A 14,639-nucleotide genomic window follows, 5' to 3' on the forward strand; every position below is an offset into this window, starting at 1 on the left:
ATATCAATGAATTGATTCAGAAATCTTCTATATATATATATATATATATATATATATATAAAAGCGAAAATGTATGTATGTATGTATGTATGTATGTATGTATGTGTGTGTTCGCTTTTTGTGTATGTCTACAAAAGGCTTTTTTGGCTGTGATTCTCGGTTGGCTCGCTACTTCTTAAAATTTTTTATATGCTGTCTAAATAATAATATCTACGACTAAGGAACTCTGGTCGCAGCTATCTTTAATTTACCCGACTTTTACAAGCTATTTTTGAGATATTTTTTTTATCGCCACGTAGTGGGGAAAACAGAAACTGGCTTCCAGCGCAAAACTAGGTCAAACATCATGCGACTTAACGTTCTCGCACCTGTTAATTTTTTCGCTTTATAAACGTCAACTTAACACACTTATCAATTCATCAATTCCCGTGGTCAATATGGTTAAGTCGCAGGTTTTTTTTTTTCCATTTCCTTTCCACCTCCGCGTCAAAGGTTCGGGGTTGTTTTGATCTACCCCCCCCCAACACACACACACCTACAAACACCCGGGCAACGCCGGGTACTCCCCGCTAGTCATATATAAAAGTAACATATGTGAGAAAATGATATTGTTTTTGCAATAACGTAATACTTGAAATTGACATAAAAAATTAAGTAGATCACATTTTTTTTATATTGGAAATTCTATTTTACGGCTTTTGATTTTCGTTCTTATTCTGAAAGAAGCACCCTTTGTTATTAGAAAACAGTTGTTCACAATTATATGCTGTTTAGTGGGTCGGGCAAAAACTACTCAAAGGCTGTATATGACCTGCAGGCTATGGGAGATGATGATGGTTAAGTGAATAACGACCCATACTGACGATCTGGGTGTGCCAAGTTCGAATCCAATCGGTTCCATGATACTACTTTCACTTAGGGATGTTGGCAACCTTTCATGTGATACCTCCTGTGAGAATGCTGACAACATAATCAAGCCTGTCAACAAAAAGAATATACCATAGGTGAAATATTCACGTGCGTATATTACTTATATACGCATGTTATTCATGCTATGAACATTTTAACATACACGTTTCTAAGCCTTGTGACTATTAACTCAAATTCCTTTGCCAAGCACTAATTTGCATAAATGAACATTTTCATGATTGAAAGTAACTTTTATATTCTTATTTCTTGTATAAAAATGTTTTATGATAAAATTTTATTTTTTTTCTAAAATTTTGCAGTAACAAAATTTTGTTTATGTTTTTGGTAGCATTTTCTTACAGGTGGCACTCCTATTCTTTACATTGTTTCACTTATTTTCATGCCTGTTCAATATATATATATATATATATATATATATATATATATATATATATATATATATATATATATATATATATATAATCTGAGGTTGTTGTTTACCAGAGGTTAAGTAACCAATGAAGTGTAACAAGGAGTGCTCAATACCAAAGTAGCTGACCGAAACATGCTCATGACTGTGCAGCAACATATTACAGCTTATGTAAAAACATATTTTTAAAACAGTTTATATTAAATGTCGGTGTGGTTGTTGGCGAACCTAGACGCTACCATCGTCTAAAATGGTCCTACTCAGGCCACCAGGCACCACGTCCCAATCTCACAATATGTGTTGGAATTATTTTTAGATGAGGGTTGACAATTTGGATTATTTGGATTATCCGGACTACAATTCTCATCGTGGATGTTGTTCTGACAACGTTTTAGCCGAGGGGAGCCTTGTCTTGGCAATATGTATAGAATTTAGGACTGAACCCTTCATTTAATTCACGAGTATAGATTGCTTTTGTTCCGTCAGCCATGACTGGGTAGAAGTCTTATGTATTTTTTAATTATATTCTTACTATCGCCTGTGCTAAGGATTGAACTTTCGACTTTCAGAAGACTGTTACAGATTATGTTTTAGTACTTTATCCGTTGGTCATCCGGTCCATCCACTGGAGAAGGTTAGGGGTTACATCGGCCGAAACGTGAGAATAACATCCAATAAAAGAATTATATCTATGACATTTTCTTTCCATCAAATCTCAACCTCTTCTTCTATTTCTCTTTTCATACTTACTCCCTTTCTTAATTTTTCTAGGTGTAACTGTTTTGTATTCCCTTTACTTTTCTCCCTCTTTATCTCTCTCTCCCTCTCTTTTTCGCCCCTTTAATCACCTTTCTCCCCTCGCCCCGAATCTCATACGTAATAATCATCTTTCCTTGCTTCTCTATAAATCCCTATATTTTCCGTCCTTTTCTCCCCCCCCGCCCCACCTTCATTTTCTTACTTTCTTTGTCACCCTACTGTATCCTTTTCTTTCTTTCTTTCGTTTTCATCGCTTCCTTTCTTTCTTCCGAATTCCGTCGACAATTCCATCGATAAGGAAGGAAGACCCACTCAGTGTACACCACAAACAAACAAATAAACAAACAAACAAAGAGCTAAAATAAAAACCTAAAAATAAATAAGAAAACGTTGAAAATCGAAACCTTTCCTAAAAATAAAAAAATAAAAAAAAAACGAAAAAGAAAAAAGAAAGGCACAGGCGAATGCAATCAACTTAAAGAAGAAAAAAAATCCAGGATTATAAACAAATAGATAAATTAAGCAACAAGAAATACCAGATCGAAACTCGGGATCCATTTATAAAATAAATATTAAAATAAATAAATAAATAAATGGTGGGGGAAGGTTCCCCTATGGGGGGAGTGAGAAGAAATGAGCAAAGCAACAAACTCTACAAAAAAGAATGAGGACAAGAAGGAATCGCAACCTACAGATGTTTATTCAACAACGACTTCGGTTTACATACATACACTCTGTAATTCTTTTACGATGAAGAAGCGCTTCCTTTTTTTGTCGTCTTACTGACTCCTGACATCGGCTTGAATTCAAACGGGGGAAAAAACGACGTAAGTAAACAAACATTTTTTTAAACACACATATACATATATATATATAAAAAAAAAAATCGGTGCTTATGTACTTTTGTTACCGCGCTATTTTTTTAAAAATAATATTTTCAAGTAAAATTCAAGTTTTACGATATCTGTTATTTTATTAAATTGTTAAGTGAAAGTAGAGAACAGTTAGAAAACATCCTCTCCCCCCATGTAAAGAATGGCTTTCTAAATAAAAGCGTTATTATTTCAGCACGGTAATAAAAGTGCATAAATACCAAAAAGTCATTAAAAAAAAAAAAACTTAAAAGGAGAAAAAGGACACTTGCCACTTCTCGGCTAATTTTTATTTTATATTTAACAAACACAGAAATTGCTTATTTAAAGTGTTTATTACTGTTTAAAAGTCACAATTGTAACGATGTTTACTTTTAATTGATTTATGCACGACATTAGGTACAATAAAGTGCGCAAAAAAGCGTATATATTACAGATTATTATTTATTGCATGCGGTTGAGTAAAAATCGCCGTAAAATGTCTAATTTTTTTTTTTTCGTTAAGCTAAAAAAAAATATGATAAAAATATTTATTTGATAATCATTTTATGAGTGCGTGGTTTTTATTGATTTGCTTGAACTGTATTATTTTTGTTAAAAATATATTTATTTCTCTCGCTGAATATATATATATATATATATATATATATATATATATATATATATATATATATATATTATTGTATTCGAAATCGACGAACAGACAGACGGATATTATTAGCTTGCAACATATCGACAACAAATAAATTATATATGAAATTAATGCAAATCTGATCGTAAAAAAAAAAAAAAAAAAAAAATAGCCAATCTAAGATTTACATTTGAGTTGGATAAACATTTTTTTTTTTCTGTTAAAAATCTATAATAAATAAAATAGAAACTCCTTGTCAACAAGGTCTACATGTTGACGTGATTGTCATCCAGACCAAAAGGAATGAACGGGTAGGAAATAGATTATCATAGCGGACAACAGAACAGCAGAGAAAGTCGGTTCTTTGATACAATAGTAGCGCCATCGAAAATATTGTTTTTGTTTCGCTTAGCACAATGTTCATATTTACTAACCGCAAAGATAGTCAAATATAGTCGTCTTTTTTATTGTTTTTGTTTTAAATGTAAATAAAATCCATCTTTCGCAAAATGGGCACTCTGGATTGGGGCAAAAAATTAAATTGTCTCAATCTAGAAAGATTTATCCTTCCTTCACTGATCGAGGACAGAAAATATTAAGTGCAGTATAAGAACGGATACTACACGTTGCGCCCAAGGAGAGGGGGGGGCGGACGCTATATTATGTTGTAGTTTTTTAAAAGTAATTTTGAAGTCTTTAAAATTGGCGAAAGTCATTTCCGGTTAGAATGACAGTTCATAGTATTATCGTTCATTTGTGCCAAGTAAACGAAAACAAACGATACTTTTGTAGGCTTGACAAATACTTTATTCGGACCGAATCACTGAATCAGTAATCACCGTGAAAAAGTAGTTGATTTCAAAAACTAAAACACCGGAACTGGAAAATGAAACGAATAATATATATATATATGTGTGTGTGTGTGTATGTATGTATGTATGTATGTATGTATATTTGCAGCATTTTTTAAAAAATTATTTTTTTTCAAAATACGGAAATAATCTTAACCCTACCAAAACAAGGAAGCTGGCTGACAATTTCGACATGCTTCAATGGCTTGCAAAGTGTCGGTTAATAGCCAATTCTGTGACGCGTGAAATCTATAATTTACATTTCTGCACCCAAACAGGAGTGTAGAAATACCTGGTTTAGAACTCAGGCGCGAGGTTACCCCTTTTGGTATGATGGACCTGCAGACCTTGTCAGGTCATCCATCTAGAAGAAGGGAAACTCTGATGTAAAACCTGTGCCACTGACCTCACATGTCATAGCATCTATCTAACTGGGGGGTGGGGAGGCTTCTGAGTCATGGTTAACAACCTTCCTAGAGCTAGTGACTGTAATTTACCATGCACAAAAAAATGTGAGGAAGGAGTAAAAGGAACGAGGGATGGCGTTCATTATCCTAGTTAGGAAATAACGTTAAAGTGTTTCAGGGAAATCTCTTTGATGGTACCTCTATGCCTGGCTAGTAGACAAAGAAGGAATGTGCAAGCTAGGCAATAGGCAGAGCCTACCTACTCCTTAAGCAATTTAGGTTGGCAAACCAGATAATTTGTTCAAGTCTAGGAAGGTTGGTAACCATGACTTAGAAGGCCTCCCTCCCCAGTAGTTAGATGCTATGACCTGTGAGGTCAGTGGCACAGGTTTTACATCAGTTTCCCTTCTTTTAGATGGATGACCTGACAAGGTCTGCAGGTCCATCATACCAAAAGGGGTAACCTTGCACCTGGGTTCTAAACCAGGTATTTCTGCACCCCTGTTTGGGAAGTTATGTATAGAAAGTATAAAGTTTTTATGATTCCATATTCCCTTGCATAAACCCTCATTTTACTGACCTACCTCCCAGATTGTGAAGACCAGCTAGTTTCACTTTTTAACCTATTCTTGATAACAATACCTGAGGCGTGTGCGGCAATTGCCCATAGCCCATTCAGGAATCTTGATTATCTAGTAATAATAATAGTAGATATCACCATAAACCTCCAACTCCAAACTCAGAACAGCGGGACATTACTAATGTGCTGATTATGATCTCATAGGAGATCTCGTCAGAAATATACCTTGGAATAATATTTTTTCTCTCCTTGAACAGTGCATAAAGGAGATAAATGAATGGGTCAAATTCAGCATCGAAGCATTTATCACCACACAAAAATTCTATAGTAAAACCCACTCCTCCTCCAACTGTTAACTTCCAATTGTGCAGCCGTTATTACGTATAAGCAGTTAGCATTCTACCGTTTCAACCACCATAATCAGCTACAGACAAAATTTTATAGCATCAAGAAACCATTGTAAAAGTGCAATAGCTACTCCTAAGAGTAGGTATATGAAATGACCAAAAAATGCATTATATCACAGAAGTTAGGAACTTGCAATTTGCAAAAAAGTCTATAAGTGATGAAAATAGACTATCAACAATTCCCCCATATTCCAACCATAATATCGCTTGCACAGCGATAACTAAAACTGAACTGCTTGACCAACAGTTTACTTTAAACTTCATCGTAGACTAGATAAACTACTTCCTTGCCAATTTTCCACCATGAGCGGAAAGCACACTAGAGGATATAGTTATCAACCCTTTCCATATCCAAGATATTATAAAAAATTTTATAATAAAAAAGACCTTGATACCTCTGTAGGGAAATAAAAGGAACAACACCGGGTTACAGTATAGAGTAAGGAGTTATGTTCCTTGATAAGAGTAGACAGAGTTTGGACACGTGTAGAGCCTGCACGTAAATTCTCCCCTTGTGAAACAATGTTGGATGAAACAGAGTAGAACTCTAGACTGATCGATTTCCCCCCACTCATCCGATAAACCCACTATTGAAGTGAGTAATGTTTTATTGTGTTGTTCGGTATTGCAGTGTTGTCATGTGTTCATGTTTGTCAATAAATATTTGTCTATTGTACTTGTGTTACATTTAGTATTTATTTATGCTAGTAGGTAGTTTTGTTTGAACCTTAACACTTACCACACCTTCAAAGCATATGGATCAGATCTTATCCTTACTATTGTAGTAAAGAAATGCTTTGCTGAGCTGTCGTCTATCCTCTTCAAACTCTGTAACAAATGTTTTGTTTTCCTGATGGCTTGAAAGTTGCCTCTCTGATACCAGTTTTCAATAGCTCTGGCAAAAGAACTGACTCCAAAAATTATTGCTCCATAAGTTTCCTCACATTCTCCACTAAAATTTTTTAATCATTAATCAATCCAGCGATGAATGCTAAGTTTATTTCTGGCTAAAAGTATGGATTTAGGCAATCTTGGTAAACCATGGTTATCCTATGCGATGCCTCTGTTCAGTCTCAAGAGACAATATACACCCCTGTAAGGGTAGTTGCAGATGTAATTGTGAGGTAAAGGCTGTGCAATCCCCAACCACACCTCTCCTGAATCGGCATTGTTTGGATCCAGTGGCAAGGAGAGGTCCAAGACTGGCTGGAAACAATGCCGAGATGAGATAAGCGGAGAGCAAATACAGCACCTGGAATTCCTAAATGGTCATCCATTTTAGTACTGACCAGGCTCAATGTTGCTTAACGTTGGTGATCTAACAAGAATCAGTGTGTCAATGTGATTATGCCGTGACTATCCCAATTGTTATCTTTTCATGCATATACTATACATTGAATAAGGCAGGTGAAGCTCGGGCAGTAGCGCTTGATATACACAAATCTTTATCAAAGTCTGGCATGAATGTCAATCTTAGGAAAAACAAGTGAAGCATGCATGGTCCCCCGTGAGTGCATAGTGAACGAGGCATAAAAAAATTACTAAATTCACCCCCTCCCCATTTAGCCCCCAAAGTCCCCAGGGGACATCAAATTCTTGTGAAAATGAACAAACAGTGCAGTTTTAGGCCTTAGCATATGTAAATTTGAGTTCTGCACCATGCAAAAAAAGAAGTGACTAAGTCCATTATTGCACCCCCCACATTTAACCCCGAGACTTCCCAAGGCCTTAACATATTTAAATTTGAGTTCAGCACCATACAAAACTGCTAAATAGATGTACACAGAAAATTTGGGACAAATTTGTTAAAATAGTTCCAAAAATGGAGTGTTTTTATTAACCCTAAAAGAACCCCTGGGGCACACCTAGGAGTTGTATAGACAAACAAAATTATATAGAAATCAGTTACAACTTTTCAGAAAGTTTTATAAAAATCCAAGGCATTAATTTTTTTTTTAATAAACACAAAAGTGTCAATTTTAGCCATTTTTAACCCGAAAGGCATCCCTAGGGGGCAACCGGAGTTTTCGTAGAAAATCCGTTCTGTTACGTTTTTACTTATACTATGTTTGTGCAAAATTTCCAAAAATTATGAGGCATAGTTATTGAGAAAAGTGCAGACAGACGAATGGACAAACAGACAAGGTTGAATTTAGAGGTCCACTCTCCTTTTGTCGGGGGACCAATTAATCCGCACAGTATTATTGGACAGATATTTAATATAACAAGAACCCAAGTTTGCCCGGCTGGGCAAACTTAGGTCCTTGTACCGGAAAAATATCCAGTAAATAAAATGTTGTTTAGTAAATCATTATATATATATATATATATATATATATATATATATATATATATATATATATATATATATATTTTTGCATTTCCATACACCAAACATGTATATAAATATCACTAAAACATCTGCTGGGTCATAAGCTTCATTTCGGTACCTAACTTGGCCGGATGGGTTGCCTGTAGGCTGAGATATATCGACACACACACACACACACATGCACACACACACTCTCTAAATCGAACTTACTAAGGGAGATAATAACTTCCGGTGAATACCGGAAAATATCCAGTACATAAAATGTTGTTTAGTTAGGCGGAGATAAACCACGTCACACACAGAGTAGGAAAATTTATAATAAGATCAGATCCTTCATAGCTAAAAGAAAGTTTCAGGTTGTTCTTGATGGTTGTACTTACAAACAACATGATATTAATACAGGTGAAATACATGGACCATTATTATTCCTGATCTTTATAAGCTACCACTCTTATTCACAACATGACAAATCGAACACCGGTATATCCAAGGCAACAGCTGAATCCTTAGAAAATGACCTCCAGTTTGTAGAGGAATGGAGCCACAAATGGATGCTTACATTCAATCCTACTGTTATAATGTTGCATGAAGCCAAAAGGAGTGCTTTGACAGCAAAGGGAACAAGCTGAATTTAAATTTCGTGAAAATGCTGTCAATTCTTTTTTATATATTAGGTCTTATTAGTAGGGCTATGACAACAGCATATTCTTTTCCTTGTTTTGATTCTCAGTTATATATCCATTGATATCTTATGTTTTTATGTAGAGCGATGTGATCCTCGGTTAATTGTGTCTAACTGTGTCGGATATATACTCGAGAGTAAAAACAATGAAAAGAATATGCTGTTGTCCTGGCTCTACTTATTAGATTACAAGCTGTTTTGGCATAAAGAAAAGTTAAAATTGACGCAACAGAGACAATAGTTGGATTTTTTACAGTTGATGTTGTCATGTTATGGAGAATTTTAAATAAGAATTTGAGAGCCAGACCTTTTGAAAATTGTCATCGTGTTATGTGGCATCAGGCCAAAAGGCGGTTGAGTGTTTTGACAACAAAAGGAACAAGCCAAATTTAAGAAGTCCTGCAAATACTGTCAATTTATTTGTTATTAGATTACAGCTACAAAGTGCCTTCAATAAGCTTCCAGACTATTTTTGTACAGGCATTTAAAATTATCACAGACTCTTGAAAATTCAGTACGTTATTGCTATACATCTTATGAAATGACTAACTAATTTTTATGATTTCAGGTTCAAATGAACAGCTACAGAAGGAATTGGAATACACACTACTAAAGTCTGATTGTTACGGGTGGTGAATTTCAAAAATGCAATCTGGACGTGTGGACACTTTAGAAGAATGATATGCAATAAAATTCTGTTTTAAAACTTGGAAAAAATGCCACAGAAACGTATGGAATGCTTCAGACTGCTTTTGGGCCATCTTGCATGAATTGAGCATCAGTTTTTGAGTGATATAAGAGATTCAAGGAAGGCAGGGAGTCTGAGGAATGATGAGAGGTGTGGAAGGAATAAGGCTGTCAGAGCACCAGAGTTGATTGGCTAAATAAAGAATTTCATGCATAAAGACCGTCGTGTGTCTATAGAGACAATAAGTGCAAAGTTTGATGTCAGTGTGGCAACTGTGCACACAATTATTCATGAGAAACAGAAAATACAGAAGATTTGCGTGACTGCACCAGTCCACAACTCCATCCTTGTCACAGACTATTTGACCAAGATGGGCATCAAGACAGTTCCTCACCCACCCTATAGTCCAGACCTTGCTCCCTGTGACTTTTGGTTATTCCCTAAGGTTAAGGAAAACATTGGAGGCTATCCTTATGAGACAATTGAGGAGATGAAAGAGGCAGTGACGAGAGTCATTGACACACTCGCACTTCTAGAAGTTGTTGAAATGGTACAACTGCATTGTAGCTGGAGGAGATTACTTCAAAGGGTACTAGAATTTCATGTGTGTATTACCAATAAAAGTACCCATACAAAAAATTCTGGAAACTTATTGAAGGCACCTCGTACATAAAGTTTCTTTGACTGACTGATAACATCCTTTCTGAGAACCCAGCATCTCAACTCCTTGGCCTAACATTCACAGGCAACACGAATTGGAACAAATACATAGATTCTACCCTAAGGGGTCGATTCTTGTACCATTACTGTTCCTGATTTTCATAAACGACCGCTCTGATGAAATTATGTACAATATTATGAGTATGTTTGCTGATGACACCATGCTCTACTTAAATGTGTATGTAGGTAAAATGGACACACACATATCCAAGGCAATGGTTAAATCCTTAGAAAATGACTCCCAGTTTGTAGTTAAATGGGGTCATAAATGGATTGTAACATTTAATGCTACTAAGAAAAAACGCCTTTCCTTTAACAACTACAATAAACCTTTCCAACTATCGTTTATCATGGCAAATAACTTCCTACCCAAGAGTCTGACATTTAAACACCTTAGCTTAACATTCACAGATAACATGAATTGGAACAAGTACATAGAAGATAAGTAAAATGATCTCCTATTGCTGGATCATTCCAACATTTTAAGGTGGTTAACCATTTTTTCTTTTTAATTTTTTTTTTTTTTATAGGAGATAAATTCTTTTTAAGGCAATTTTGTGTGGTTTTACAAGTCAGATTTAGTGTTAGAGATATTTTTTAAAACATCGTTAATTGCCCAAAAATGTTAGAATAACTGAATCATTTAAAATTCTAAAATATTGTATTTTCAGTGTGCTCTCACATAATCGCCTTTAAAATAAAGTAGATTCTCATTTTGGGGGTAGCGTCATTTATTTTTAAATGTAGACTGTCTTTTTAGTTGAAAAAACCCCAACTTTTTTCTCTTTATGTATTGTATCCAAGATTCTGGTAAACTCACTGAGATTTTCATCTCTATTTCGCCCTAGTGCCATTTTTCAATATTTATTCACTTGTGCCATTTTTACCTAAAATCACTTAAAACAAACAAACAAACAAACAAAATACATGGTTTCAATTTCATAAGGAATCTCTTTTCATTATCACCGCAAAGAAACCATATGAAACTAAAACTGTAGACGGAAATTTAGTATTACGTAGTATTATAGGCAAAAAACCCGAACTTTTTCCGTCATAATCGATACAAAAATGATGATCGCATTCAGCTGTGACAGCGAATTATAAAGATAATTTAATTACAAAATTAAATTATTTATTAAAATGTTTCACATTTTTGCAATAATATGTCAAAATTAAAATAATTTAAAAAATATTGTTTTCTTATTCTATTTTAATTTTTTTTATATCCGCAATGAACATAGAAGGGAAAAAATAATTTATTTCGAAAAGCATTAAAATAATCTTTTTTCAAGACTAGCCTGGGTGCCCGGCGTTGCCCGGTTGTTTGGAGGCGTGTGTTGAGCCCCCCCCCCCAAAAAAAATGTGGTAGTAGGCAGGCAGGCTCGAACCCATACCGCAAAGGAGGAAAAGAATGTGAAAAAAAAACGTGACTTGTTTGCTGTTGCGCCCATTGCCAAACCGGAAGTGACATAGGTTTAAATTAAGGCTAGTCACTCGAAAAGAGGGGATGACATTCGAAAATATCGGTGAAAAACAGCGACCCCATCCTTGTAGAAAAGTGCCCAGTTGAGAGTGAAGGAATTAATGTTTTTGACTAATTTTTCGTCCGAAGGGTCGAGCTTCAAAACGATACCAATCTTGTGAAAATCCATCGCTTTTGCCAAAAGTTTTAGGCAGACATACATACATACATACATTTAAACAGACAAGTGAGATTTATATTATAGATTTGTTATGTTTTTAAATTTTTGACCACTTTTTCATACATCTGTGGATTGTAATACAAACCCAATATTTTAATATGAACTATTTTTTATAAGTCATTAAAAGGTGTACTTCGTTTCAAGTAATATGCACCTCATTCCGCTTTTTAGATAATAATGTTATATTCTGAAATACAAGATCTCCATCGAGCCTATAATAACAACATAAAGAAAGCACAATTTGCATCAGCAGGAGCGAAGACACCTAAACACCAGAAACAGCAAATAAAAGCAACAACGGCGACACATGAATGAAAATGGCACTGACCTGTGTTTTACTTTGACATTCAATCAACTGCTAATGACGCATTAAGTTGTCAGAAACTGTTTTTTGCACCCGTCTTTCCACTACATTATTCAGCTCATTATAACTGGGCTCTACATTGCGAGTGAAACGGTCGCATTTGCGAGTGATTTTTCAAAGTGGCGACTAAAAGTAATGAAACGCTCATCTTTTGGCGATTGTGTTTCTTTCACTGACAATCTTCCAAAGATCACTATTGAGTAAAAAATCTTTTTAATTTTTAAAAAATTTTTTTTTTATAAAACGAGCAAAGTTAAATTATTTAAACAATAAAAGTTTAATAGAAACAATATACTAGTTCTTTTTAACAAACACTGTTTAAAAAAATATCTGAAGAAATTAGGATGTTTATACCTTCGAGTATCAACATAAAATTTGTTGTATATTTAGAATTACAAGAATTACACTTATAAAAAAAACACAGAAAAATTTTTATGATGTATATGTCATATTCTAAAAATTATGCGGGTTTGGCTAGTAACTTTTCTATTTGGCTAGTAAATGCAAATATTTAGTTGTCAAAGGTCAACTAAAGATAAGTTTGTCCATAGAGCCCTGTATAACAAAAAATTATTAGGCAAAACACATTGCCCAAAGAAATAGCTACACTAAGAGAAGGTCAAAAAGAATGACAGATCAGATACAGAAATATGTGGTAAAATATCTATAAAAGGTCTACAGGTGACAAACTTAAACTAAACTCCATTTACAGTCACACCAAGTTAAATGGAAACAACAAAACGCGGACTTCGGGGAAACGAGCATACCCTAACAAAAGATAATCAAGACGGTAAAATACAGTGGCAAACAAAATGTCTCATCCGATCACAGCGCAAACCCCTGAACTATGTCCGCACGTGTGATACATAAAGGTTTGCATCATCAGCTATCACCAGGAGTTAGTGGTGGAGATCGTCCAACCCCTCGCATGGATTTCTTTCTCTTTCCTAACAATAGCAGCAGCTAACACGAACGTTTTCGCCCTTTTCTTCTGTGACAGCGGCTGCAACAACTAACACAAAAGTCTTCGCTCTTTTCCTTCTCATAGTGTTATATAATTAGTCCAACATGGTAGACAGAGATATGTACTTGTGATGAAGGGTTCATCTGAATGTACGTGTCACTAAATGTCTGTTGGTTCTTCACTATCTGAACCCTAAGTTACTTTGTTGCAGTCTATTTAACAGCAGAAGCCGTTCGTTCAATGTTGGCAACAAATACCTCTCAATGACAAGACTCTGCTATTTCTCTTCTCAGAATTTTTTTTTATCAACAAGAGATAATTCTAATTAATTTCAATCTAACTAACTTTGATGTTCCAGGACTTTGCTAATTTTTTCTCGGAACTTTCTTATCAACAAGAGGACTTTTCATTTTATTACGTTTCTTCAATAAATGTTTAATTTAATATTCTGTCTGTCTTTCTTGCTATCATTCGCTATTTTTGTTATTGTGACAGTCGTTATCGGATATTGAGGTACAATACCTTTATAACATACAAATATAACAATTAGTGTCATTCGTGTTCACAATTGGTATCGAAAGTCACAATACAACAATAAGGTACTCCTGATTAAGCATGGTGCTATCTTAGATAAAAACGTTGACTGTACCAGCTATTTACTCATTTAAGCAGGTTTTTCTTCAGAGTTCATGCATTAATATTAAATAGATTTTTTTAACTTCAAAAGGTTCGTCATATCATAATTTTAGAAAAATAATAATTTTCATTATATATATATATATATATATATATATATATGTATGTATATATATATATATATATATATATATATATATTTTATTATAAATGTCTCCGACGTTGATCTCAACCTTTGGCTATGTCTAAAAATTTGTAGCAACTGCTACGTATGGCTGGAATAAATTTCCGGCAGGTACATTTCATAGCGATCAACACCTATGCATATGAAGAACACGTAGAAACATGATGTTGTGATGCGACCATCGCACACATAAAACACGCGTAGAAATACAGTAAACAGGCTGGAATGTTCGAGAAGGCCTGTATATAACGGTTTGCCCGCCAAAAATCAAATTCATTTCCTCTTCAATTTCTTAAGAACAGCACATGTTCAGGATAACTCCGTCTGCAGGAGACGTTAAAACCCTCATCCTGATGTTACGCGCAATGTACATGAACTTTAATACTCATCATGGAAAGTTACCACATCGAACAAGAATTTATCTTCCTTTAAATAATTTTATTTTGAATTACTGTTCTTAAGAACACACACACACATGTATTCATATGTACATATTAAAAACATCTAATGTGTATCATAT

General features: G+C 34.6%; 1 protein-coding gene across 3 annotated transcripts in view; it reads left to right on the forward strand.

Annotated features, from left to right (window-relative positions):
* Nucleotides 1-1,582: 1,582 nt before the first annotated feature.
* The window catches only part of LOC145242550 (uncharacterized), a 168,216-nt gene continuing 155,159 nt past the window's right edge, over nucleotides 1,583-14,639 (forward strand). For all 3 annotated transcript variants that reach the window (XM_080105636.1, XM_080105635.1, XM_080105637.1), the window contains exon 1: nucleotides 1,583-2,925. The gene's annotated coding sequence lies outside the window, so the exon portion shown is untranslated. The remainder of the gene's footprint in view (nucleotides 2,926-14,639) is intronic.

This window comes from Euprymna scolopes, chromosome 21 (genome assembly GCF_053919585.1).
Source record: "Euprymna scolopes isolate OS-2025 chromosome 21, ASM5391958v1, whole genome shotgun sequence".
In the NCBI taxonomy this organism is placed as follows: Eukaryota; Metazoa; Mollusca; class Cephalopoda; order Sepiida; family Sepiolidae; genus Euprymna; species Euprymna scolopes.